We start from the raw sequence: 12139 nt of genomic DNA on the forward strand, positions 1-12139 counted from the left end.
AAAGGAACAATATCCGTATTATAGGGGTCCCAGAAGAAGAAGAGAGAGGAAAAGAGATGGAAAGTATCTTAGAAGAAATAATTGCTGAAAACTTCCAAAAACTGGGGGAGGAAATAATCGAACAGACCACGGAAATACACAGAACCCCCAACAGAAAGGATCCAAGGAGGACAACACGAAGGCACATAATAATTAAAATGGCAAAGATCAAAGACAAGGAAAGAGTTTTAAAGGCAGCTAGAGAGAAAAAGGTCACCTATAAAGGAAAACCCATCAGGCTAACATCAGACTTCTCAACAGAAACACTACAGGCCAGAAGAGAATGGCATGATATATTTAATGCAATGAAACAGAAGGGCCTTGATCCAAGGATACTGTATCCAGCACGACTATCATTCAAATATGACGGTGGGATTAAACAACTCCCAGACAAACAAAAGCTGAGGGAATTTGCTTCCCACAAACCACCTCTACAGGACATCTTACAGGGACTGCTCTAGATGGGAGCACTCCTAGAAAGAGCACAGCACAAAACACCCAACATATGAAGAATCGAGGAGGAGGAATAAGAAGGGAGAGAAGAAAAGAATCTCCAGATAGTGTATATAACAGCTCAATAAGTGAGCTAAGTTAGGCAGTGAGATACTAAACAGGCTAACCTTGAACCTTTGGTAAACACAAATTTAAAGCCTTCAATGGCAATAAGTACATATCTTTCAATAGTCACCCTAAATGTTAATGGGCTGAATGCAACAATCAAAAGACATAGAGTAATAGAATGGATAAAAAAGCAAGATCCATCTATATGCTGCTTACAAGAAACTCACCTCAAACCCAAAGACATGTACAGACTAAAAGTCAAGGGATGGAAAAACATATTTCAGGCAAACATCAACGAGAAGAAAGCAGGGGTTGCAGTACTAATATCAGACAAAATAGACTTCAAAATAAAGAAAGTAACAAGAGATAAAGAAGGACACTACATAATGATAAAGGGCTCAGTCCAACAAGAGGATATAACCATTCTAAATATATATGCACCCAACACAGAAGCACCAGCATATGTGAAACAAATACTAACAGAACTAAAGGGGGAAATAGACTGCAATGCATTCATTCTAGGAGACTTCAACACACCACTCACCCCAAAGGAGAGATCCACTGGGCAGAAAATAAGTAAGGACACGGAAGCACTGAACAACACAGTAGAGCAGATGGACCTAATAGACATCTATAGAACTCTACATCCAAAATCAGCAGGATATACATTCTTCTCAAGTGCACATGGAACATCCTCCAGAATAGACCACATACTAAGCCACAAAAAGAGCCTCAGAAAATTCCAAAAGATTGAAATCCTACCAACCAACTTTTCAGACCACAAAGGCATAAAACTCGAAATAAACTGTACAAAGAAAGCAAAAAGGCTCACAAACACATGGAGGCTTAACAACACGCTCCTAAATAATCAATGGATCAATGACCAAATCAAAATGGAGATCCAGCAATATATGGAAACAAATGACAACAACAACACTAAGCCCCAACTTCTGTGGGACACAGCAAAAGCAGTCTTAAGAGGAAAGTATATAGCAATCCAAGCATATTTAAAAAAGGAAGAGCAATCCCAAATGAATGGTCTAATGTCACAATTATCAAAATTGGAAAAAGAAGAAAAGATGAGGCCTAAGGTCAGCAGAAGGAGGGACATAATAAAGATCAGAGAAGAAATAAATAAAATTGAGAAGAATAAAACAATAGCAAAACTCAATGAAACCAAGAGCTGGTTCTTCGAGAAAATAAACAAAATAGATAAGCCTCTAGCCAGACTTATTAAGAAGAAAAGAGAGTCAACACAAATCAACAGTATCAGAAACGAGAAAGGAAAAATCACGACGGACCCCACGGAAATGCAAAGAATTATTGGAGAATACTATGAAAACCTACATGCTAACAAGCTGGGAAACCTAGGAGAAATGGACAACTTCCTAGAAAAATACAATCTTCCACGATAGACCCAGAAAGAAACAGAAAATCTAAACAGACCAATTACCAGCAACAAAATTGAAGCGGTAATCAAAGAACTACCAAAAAACAAAATCCCTGGGCCAGATGGATTTACCTCGGAATTTTATCAGACATACAGGGAAGACATAACACCAATTCTCCTTAGAGTTTTCCAAAAAATAGAGGAGGAGGTGATACTCCCAACTCATTCTATGAAGCTATCATCACCCTAATACCAAAACCAGGCAAAGACCCCACCAAAAAAGAAAACTACAGACCAATATCCCTGATGAACGTAGATGCAAAAATACTCAACAAAATATTAGCAAACCAAATTCAAAAATACATCAAAAGGCTCATACACCATGACTAAGTGGGATTCATCCCAGGGATGCAAGGATGGTACAACATTCGAAAGTCCATCAACATCATCCACCACATCAACAAAAAGAAAGACAAAAACCACATGATCATCTCCATAGATGCTGAAAAAGCATTTGACAAAGTTCAACATCCATTCATGTTAAAAACTCTCAGCAAAATGGGAATAGAGGGCAAGTACCTCAACATAATAAAGGCCATCTATGATAAACCCACAGCCAACATTATATTGAACAGCGAGAAGCTGAAAGCATTTCCTCTGAGATCAGGAACTAGACAGGGATGCCCACTCTCTCCACTGTTATTTAACATAGTACTGGAAGTCCTAGCCACGGCAATCCAACAAAACAAAGAAATACAAGGAATCCAGATTGGTAAAGAAGAAGTTAAACGGTCACTATTTGCGGATGACATGATGCTGTACATAAAAAACCCTAAAGACTCCACCCCAAAACTACTAGAACTGATATCGGAATACAGCAAAGTTGCAGGATACAAAATCAACACACAGAAATCTGTGGCTTTCCTATACACTAACAACGAACCAACAGAAAGAGAAATCAGGAAAACAACTCCATTCACAATTGCATCAAAAAAAATAAAATACCTAGGAATAAACCCAACCAAGGAAGTGAAAGACTTATACTCTGAAAACTACAAGTCACTCTTAAGAGAAATTAAAGGGGACACTAACAGATGGAAACTCATCCCATGCTCTTGGCTAGGAAGAATTAATATCATCAAAATGGCCATCCTACCCAAAGCAATATACAGATTTGATGCAATCCCTATGAAACTACCAGCAACATTCTTCAATGAACTGGAACAAATAATTCAAAAATTCATATGGAAGCACCAAAGACCCCGAATAGCCAAAGCAATCCTGAGAAAGAAGAATAAAGTAGGGGGGATCTCACTCCCCAACTTCAAGCTCTACTATAAAGCCATAGTAATCAAGACAGTTTGGTACTGGCACAAGAGCAGAGCCACAGACCAATGGAACAGACTAGAGAATCCAGACATTAACCCAGACATATATGGTCAATTAATCTTTGATAAAGGAGCCATGGACATACAATGGCAAAATGACAGTCTCTTCAACAGATGGTGCTGGCAAAACTGGACAGCTACATGTAGGAGAATGAAACTGGACCATTGTCTAACCCCATATACAAAAGTAAACTCAAAACGGATCAAAGACCTGAATGTAAGTCATGAAACCATTAAACTCTTGGAAGAAAACACAGGCAAAAACCTCTTAGACATAAACATGAGTGACCTCTTCTTGAACATATCTCCCCGGGCAAGGGAAACAACAGCAAAAATGAATAAGAGCGACTATATTAAGCTGAAAAGCTTCTGTACAGCAAAAGACACTATCAATAGAACAAAAAGGAACCCTACAGTATGGGAGAATATATTTGAAAATGACACATCCGATAAAGGCTTGACGTCCAGAATATGTAAAGAGCTCACATGCCTCAACAAACAAAAAACAAATAACCCAATTAAAAAATGGGCAGAGGAACTGAACAGACAGTTCTCCAAAACAGAAATACAGATGGCCAACAGACACATGAAAAGATGCTCTACATCGCTAATTATCAGAGAAATGCAAATTAAAACTACAGTGAGGTATCACCTCACACCAGTAAGGATGGCTGCCTTCCAAAAGACAGAGAACAACAAATGTTGGTGAGGCTGTGGAGAAATGGGAACCCTCCTACACTGCTGGTGGGAATGAAAGTTAGTTCAACCATTGTGGAAAGCAGTATGGAGGTACATCAAAATGCTCAAAACAGACCTACCATTTGACCCAGGAATTCCACTCCTAGGAATTTACCCTAAGAATGCAGCAATCAAGTATGAGAAAGATCAGTGCACCCCTATGTTTATCGCAGCACTATTTACAATAGCCAAGAATTGGAAGCAACCTAAATGTCCATCGATAGATGAATGGATAAAGAAGATGTGGTACATATACACAATGGAATACTACTCAGCCATAAGAAAAGGGCAAATCCAACCATTTGCAGCAACATGGATGGAACTGGAGGGTATTATGCTCAGTGAAACAAGCCAAGCGGAGAAAGAGAAATACCAAATGATTTCACTCATCTATGGAATATAAGAACAAAGGAAAAACTGAAGGAACAAAACAGCAGCAGAATCACAGAACTCAAGAATGGACTAACAGGTACCAAAGAGAAAGGGACTGGGGAGGATGGGTGGGAAGGGAGGGATAAGGGGGAGGGAAGTAGGGGGGTATTAAGATTAGCATGCATGGGGGGGTAGGAGAAAAGGGAGGGCTGTACAACACAGAGAAGGCAAGTAGTGATTCTATAACATTTTGCTATGCTGATGGACAGTGACTGTAAAGGGGTTAATAGCGGGGACCTGGTATAAGGGAGAGCCTAGTAAACGTAATATTCGTCATGTAAGTGTAGATTAGTGATACCAAAAAAAAAAAAAAAAAAGCGCAGTTCCTGTGTGGTAACCTCCAATGAGTTCTACACAAGAGTATAAAGGGCATATAAAAGTGTAGGCAAAGGGTCTGTTTGTGTTTATACAGAGGATCAAAGCCTAATTGGGCTACCCCGAAAATGAACTAAGATACAATATGAAGAAGAACTTCCAACAGCAGCACTCTCTGGAAGACTCATGCCAGAAGATGATCATCAAAAAACCCCAACAAAAATTCACGCACTGCTACAGGTGTAGATGCACTCATCCCACCAGTTCCTGGACTTGCCATGGGAATGAGGAAGGAGATATCTAAGCTGGCCTGTGCATACAGTAAAACAACAAATTTGACTGGATCTATACTGTTGGAACTCAATCAAGAATTAGGAGAAGTGCAAATTGTAGCACTCCAAAATCTTACAACTACAGACTATTTACTGTTAAAAGAACATAAGTGATGTGAACATTCCCCAGGAATGGGTTGTTTTGATTTTTCTGATTTCTCTCAGACTGTTCAAGTTCAGTTGGACAATATCCACCATATCATAGATAAGTTTTCACAAATGCCTAAGGTGCCTAACTGGTTTTCTTGGGTTCACTGGAGATGGCTGGTAATTACAGGTATGCTTTGGTTATGTATCTATACTCCTATTATGTTAATGTGTGTGCACAATTTAATTAGTAGTTTAAAACCTATACATGCTGAAGTTACTCTACAAGAAGATATGTCAAAGAAATAATCAATCTTCCCAGGTTTTCTTCCGCCTGCTACTTCTATAGCTTTTCTTCTTCCTTCCTAATTACAACCCTTAAATAGAATTCGTGCCTCATATCAAATTTACCGAGTATCATAATTCTTCCAAGTGGTAAAGATACCTCAAGACAAATGCTGGGCATAGAAGCTACAGGGCATAAATATGCAAAGAAATAAAAAGCTAACCTTTTCAAACAATAAGGCTTCTCTCTCACTTACCAACTTTACATCTCCCTGTATGGCCCCGGAAGATGACTGGTTAGCCAGAGATGGGTAAGATTCCTCAAGGGAGGAACAACCTAAGACAGGCACAGTCACAGGGGGGTCATCAGTTGAGAAATTGTGGATCAACAGATGTGAGGCTTAGAATCTAACCCCCCCGTTCTGAGAGAAATCTTCTGCATACGTGGATGTTTTATTGCCCTCGTCTAGCTTGGATTAACACATAGTCTACAGGCACACACCTGATCATCTACATTTGCTCTCTTATAACACTAAACTATGTTTTCTACCTTTATCTTGTATCTACCTACCACTTCAGCATTTTATTAAAAATAATAATAATAAAGAGAGAAATGTGGTATCCACATATAAATCAAGTATAAAAATCAAATGAGTATTCATATTTGAACTGACTGTTTATAGTTCATAATGCATGAGCAAAACCGAAGGTTTCTGTGATGGCTGCCCTTGTACTGTTCACCATGTAAGAACTTATTTACTATGTAAGAATTTGTTTTCCCTGTAAGAACTTGTTTGTTATGCCTCAGAAGATTGGAGACTGACGAAAATTAGGCTTTTGATGGATTAATGATTGTGCATTGAGCATTGACTCCCCTATACAGAATTTTATTGTTGTTAACAACCATTTGATCAATAAATATGAGAGATGCCCTCACAAAAAAAAAAAAAGTATACATTTCCAATGGTAAAATAATAAGTTAGCGGGATGTATTGAATATAGTCAAGATATTGTAACAGCTTGGTATGGTGATAGCTGGTACCTAGAATTGTCATGTATATAAATATTGAATCACTATGTTGTACACCTGAAACTAATGTAATATAATACTGTGTGTCAACTACCCTTCAATAAAAAAATAATTATCTACAAAAAAAAAAAAGAAAATAATGTGATATGTTTAATTCTTTTAAAATATGCTTCTTGAATAGTACCAACATAAGGATTAGGATTTGATATTCAATAGGAATATTACTTTGTTTCATTAGGAACTGTACAAATATGATGGCAAAGGGCTTAGTACGTCTATTAATGCCTCATTAGGTGGCTTAGTTAACTTTAATCTAATAGAGTAGCAACAGCAAATTTTGTATCACAAACCAGTAGCTGATGGGACATTTGATAACGAGAAATTGTGTCCATGAATTACCATGTTAGCCTTCATATAATTGTAAATCCTATACTAGTATTTGTATTCAGGTGTTCTTATCTTCATTATTAAAAATGTGGTATTTTATCATTCTTTTTGCAGTTTTTAAATTGTATGAATGGAATACCTGAGATCAATTTGATGTAAAATAATTCAGAAATGCTGATAAAAATCTTCCTGATCACTTTCTTATAAATGGCTCCATTCTCCATGGGGTCCTTTGCTCTTTTAGAGTACCTAGATCCTAGAAACTTTCAGCTTTCCAAATAAATAACTTGGGTTAGAATCCTGTTTTCTCCTCTTAGATCTTTATACCCAGAAGGTAAGGAAATTAGATTTATTATGAGGAATTTATAAATGTATTTATTATAAAGTCTTCCCATTAATCTTATTTATACTCTAATTCACATATTTTTACTAAAAAGGTCATGTAAAAAAAAGCCTTGAATAGCATAAACAATGAACTTATTCATGTTTGTTAATATTTAAAGTGATATAAAGATGAATAAAATGCTTCCCCTTAGTGACAAAGAAAAGCATAATTACAACTCAATTTTAACATTAACCATTTCAAATTTTACCAGGAGGTTGGGTGTAAACACTAGCCTAGTAGTTATTTTGACATGATTTTTACCAGCTCATTTTACTAGCTTCCTAAACCTGGCTGTGGCATCTTGTATTTTCCAAAAATGGCTAGATACACAGTTAACCCTGAACAGCATGGGTTTGAACTGTGCAGGTCCACTTACACATGGAATTTTTTGGAGATTTGCAGCAGTTAGAAAAACCATTTTCTTTTCTCTAGTTTATTGTAAGAATACAGGATATAATACCTATAAAGTCCAAAACATGTTAATTGACTGTTTATGTTATTGGTAAGTCTGCCAGTTAACAGTAGGCTATAGTAGTCAAGTTTCTGGGAAGTCAAAAATTATACACAGATTTTTGACTGCACAGAGGTTGGTGCCCCTAGCACCCATTCCCAGTGTGCCTCATAAATTGAGATATCCTGTCACCAAGAGGTGGGGTCTATGTTCTCTCCCCTTGAGTTGTATTTTCAAGGGAGCTTGGGACCTGCCTGGATGAAGAGTGCACCCCAGAAGGATGCCTTGTGACATGTGAGGCCAGCCTGCAGAGAACACGGCGGGTGCTTGGCTTGACCCCCTCTTCGGATATGCTCCTTGGAAGTCCTAGGCTGTCATGTAAGGCATCCAGCTACTCTGAAGCCATAGTGCTGGAGAGTCCAGGTGTGTAGACCAAATGCAGACAGAGAAAAATGTCAGAGGATCCCCAGAGGTTCCAGTCTTTCCAGCCTAGGAACGGGATATGTGAACAAATGAGCGCCCTCTGTCTGCAACCATGTGAAAAAGCCTGAGGGGGATCTGCCCATGTGGGCTCTGTCATAGAGGAGACGTTAAATGTGGCTGTTGTTTTAAGGCATTAAGTTTTGGGATAATTTATGATGCAGCCATAGTAAATGGAATACTGGCTCTTATCCCTGGTTCCTTCATGCAGAGAACAGCATCATCATTCATATGACAATCCCCAATTTCACAGCACATTATTTCAGACTTTTCTGAGATCCAGTGGGAGTTCCAATTGCATATGCAAATTTCTATGGTCTCAAATGTACCCATTGGGAGATAATGCAAACGTATACCAGTAAGCAGCGAACGGTAGGTGGTATCCAGTCAGGGAGAGGAGCCAAAAGCAGGCAGCATTAATGGCCACTACCACAGTCACCAAAGCTGCAGGCGTCTATTAATACAAAAAGGAGATAAACGTTTTCTTCATATTCCTGTTTACCTGGTGCCATAGAAAAAGGACTGAACAGATACCCACCTAAGTGTTAAGGGTCTTCTGGTAGTGGAAGAGAAATGTAAAAGAGATGAAGGAAGACTCCAGTTCTTCTTAAAGATTTGCAGTGTTTGATTCCTTTATAGTAAGACTTCAAACAACTGCAGGAGACGGAGGCTGAGAGCTGCTGCATGTCACATACCAAGTCACTTGGCAATCAGAGCCACAGAGCTGGGCCTGATGCAGAATCATTTGCAATATATTTTTTTCTGGTACTTGCCTTTGCCCATCTTTATGTGCCTCACATATTTCCTTGTTGTCATCTGAGCACGTCCAAAGAAAGATGACCATATGGATGGTCTGTTTTCCTTTTCTGTATTTCTGGCTGTTTTCCTTTAGTTCCAGGCTCTGTGTATGAAGTCATAGTTACTTGCTTTTGCTTTACTGCTTCCTCATGTCCTCCTTCAGGTTACTGATAAAGTGTTGATGCAAGGAAGATTAGAAAAGCCTTTGGTGTTACCCAAGAAAATGAAACTGAGCATGGTGTCATAGAAATTAGCATGAGCAATAGAGTTGTTTGCTTCCATAGAAAGATCTATTTGCAGGATTTTAAAGAATTTCTGTAGATTACTCCTGAATATACCTTGGTTATAACTAAGAAATAGGGTTCTGGACTCAACTGCCATTAATTTGCAAATTACCTCAAGATATTAATTGCCTCAAGATATTCCTTCTCTTTCCTTACTTAGTTTTTATGTACAACAAGGAAAGGAAAAATATAGATGTAGCCCCATGAAAAGAAACAATACACAAAGTGGGAAATTCGCAAAACAGGTAAGCTATGGAATTGGACTATATAAATATCTTGATTTCTGAAAGGCTTTTCTTCTAGAATTCTTTTAAATAGAATGAGCCTAATATACTTAGGATTTTATTTACAGACCACAAAGAAATAGGAGGTGGTGATGGTAGGGCATAGAAAGATAACATATTTTAGAAAATCATAGTGATTAAAGAGCTATAAAAAAATGAAAAAAAAAAACCAATTGGAAAATTGTTAGGCCATCAGAAAAACATCTAATCCATAATAGATTTAGGAAAAATGTGATACAAAATGAAAATTTTTATGGTGTGCAAGATGGAAAGTGTTTTTTCCCTTGTAATAAAAACTATCTTCTCGCACAGAGGAAAGGTATGGTAGTGTACTTTGTGAAAATAAGGCATGCTATGAGTGATGAAGGGGTCTATTTCAGCAACTTATAGGCAGAAAACAAAGTCCGGAACAATTGGGTAGAGCTACAGTCCTGTTGAAGGTAGGTTGCTGTTTCCTGATTCTATCATACCCTTTGAAATCGAAACATTGCTGCTATATAAAAAGGTGATCTATACATTTCTGTGCTGAATAGCATGCATTCTTAGTGCCTTTTGGTGATTTTATTGTAACAGCATATTTATCCCTTGCTTTCATTTTTACTCCTGGAGCAAATGAAACCATCTGTAAGGTCCTAAGCAGCCCAGCTCTCCATTTCATGCTGTTTGTAGGTGAGCTCTTGGAAAAGGTCTCTTCCCCTGCTTGTCTGCTAGAGCCTCTCTGTTTTGCACAGAGGGCTGCAGATGCACCAGCTGCACAGGAAATACCAGCCTATGAATCAGTGGGAAAACAGATTTAGAAATCTGGGGAATTCAACTTTTCTTTTTTTGCATAGCCTGGGAGTCTAGCCATGGCCTCAGATGGAAATAGTGAGACGTAAACTGAGTCTGCTCTACTATAGCAGATTAAAGAAAGCTCCCTTCCTTCCTTCCTAAATGGTAACATCCTTATTGTTTTCTTCCCGAAAATGTGGAAGTAATACATGCTCTTTGGGGAAAAATAATTATGTATAAAGTAGGAAGTGAAATTCTCTGCCCTCCTCCCAATGTCATCACCTCTCAGACATAACCCATTAACATTTTGTTACAAAGCATTCCAAATATTTTTGACAGTGTGAAGATAATTTTATTTTTCTGATGCAAAAAATACAATACTTTCTGTTTTATAATGTGCTCTTACACCTTAACTATATTATATTAAGCTATATGCTATGTACCTTTTTGGGTCATTATACATAAACCTATAGCGTGTCCTTTAAACAGAAATATTATTCATTTAATGGATCTTTCAGTGATGAGCATTGCCTCCTGTTATATATGACACTGCAAGGCATATCTTTTCACTTACATTTTTCTGCTCTGATTCTTCCATTTCCTATGGTAGTTACCCCAACATGGAATTGCTGGGTCAAACAGTATGCATGATTAATATATTGCAGTACATGCTGCCAATGACTCTCCAGAAATGTACTGAATACACTCCCGCCAGATGTGTACAAAGGTGTTACATCTTTCCATAAGTTTGCTCAAACTGGATTATCAATCTTTTAACTTCTGCCAAACGGACAGGCAAAGCCCAATGTCTAATTTCACTATATTTATGTAAGAACTGCTTTTGCTGAGTCCTGATCTGGCTGTGTTTTCTGTGGTTCGGCTTCAAGCCCTCTCCCCTGCTCCCAGCCTCGGCCCTGTCCCAGTCGTCAGGGCGTAGCTGCGCACTGCTGGTCTTCTCTGTAGTCTACTCCCTTAGCCCAGCAGGGCGGGGTGATTTCTTTCTGTCTCTGACATAGAGTCTCATTATATTTACACACACATGCAATCATACACAATCACAAACACACATACACTACATCAGACACATACACCTTTCTCTTTCTCGCACATACATGACATCATACCCAAACTCACAAAGGCAATCATATCACACCACCATCCATATCATACAGTAGAGTGTCATTGCAAAGCAACTCAAAATGAAGGCAGTTTTCTGCTGACTAATTCAGAGGTCTGTCACGTTCTTGGGACACTTCAAAAGCTCCTAGAAGATAGTGGCCTTTCTTAGGTGTCAGCCTCACCATATGAGTTCCCTGGGACCTTGCTCCTGGAGCTTTTGTGCACGCTGAGTGTGATTTCCTCCAGATGGGGCACATTTGCACTCTTGGATCACAAGGCTGCTGACAATAAAACGTGAGAACTGTGGTTCTTGGGAACAAACTCATATTTACAAGAAATGGCTTAAATCTGTTCCTTTCACCCAAACAAATCTGTATTATTTTGCCTTGAATTTTGTCACATGAATTTTGAAGAAATAAACTGTGGAAAGGCATAAGTAGATCCAGTTTTGTCTGGTTTCTGCTCAAAACATTCTGATTTACCATTTGCCCAATATTTCTTTCCTAATGCAGTTTTCTTTATTGATTTTTTTCCCCTTTGTCACCAGCATGGCTCTAAGCAGAACTGCTAAAATATGCTGACC

The sequence above is a fragment of the Manis pentadactyla genome, chromosome 4, assembly GCF_030020395.1.
Source record: "Manis pentadactyla isolate mManPen7 chromosome 4, mManPen7.hap1, whole genome shotgun sequence".
Lineage (NCBI taxonomy): Eukaryota > Metazoa > Chordata > Mammalia > Pholidota > Manidae > Manis > Manis pentadactyla.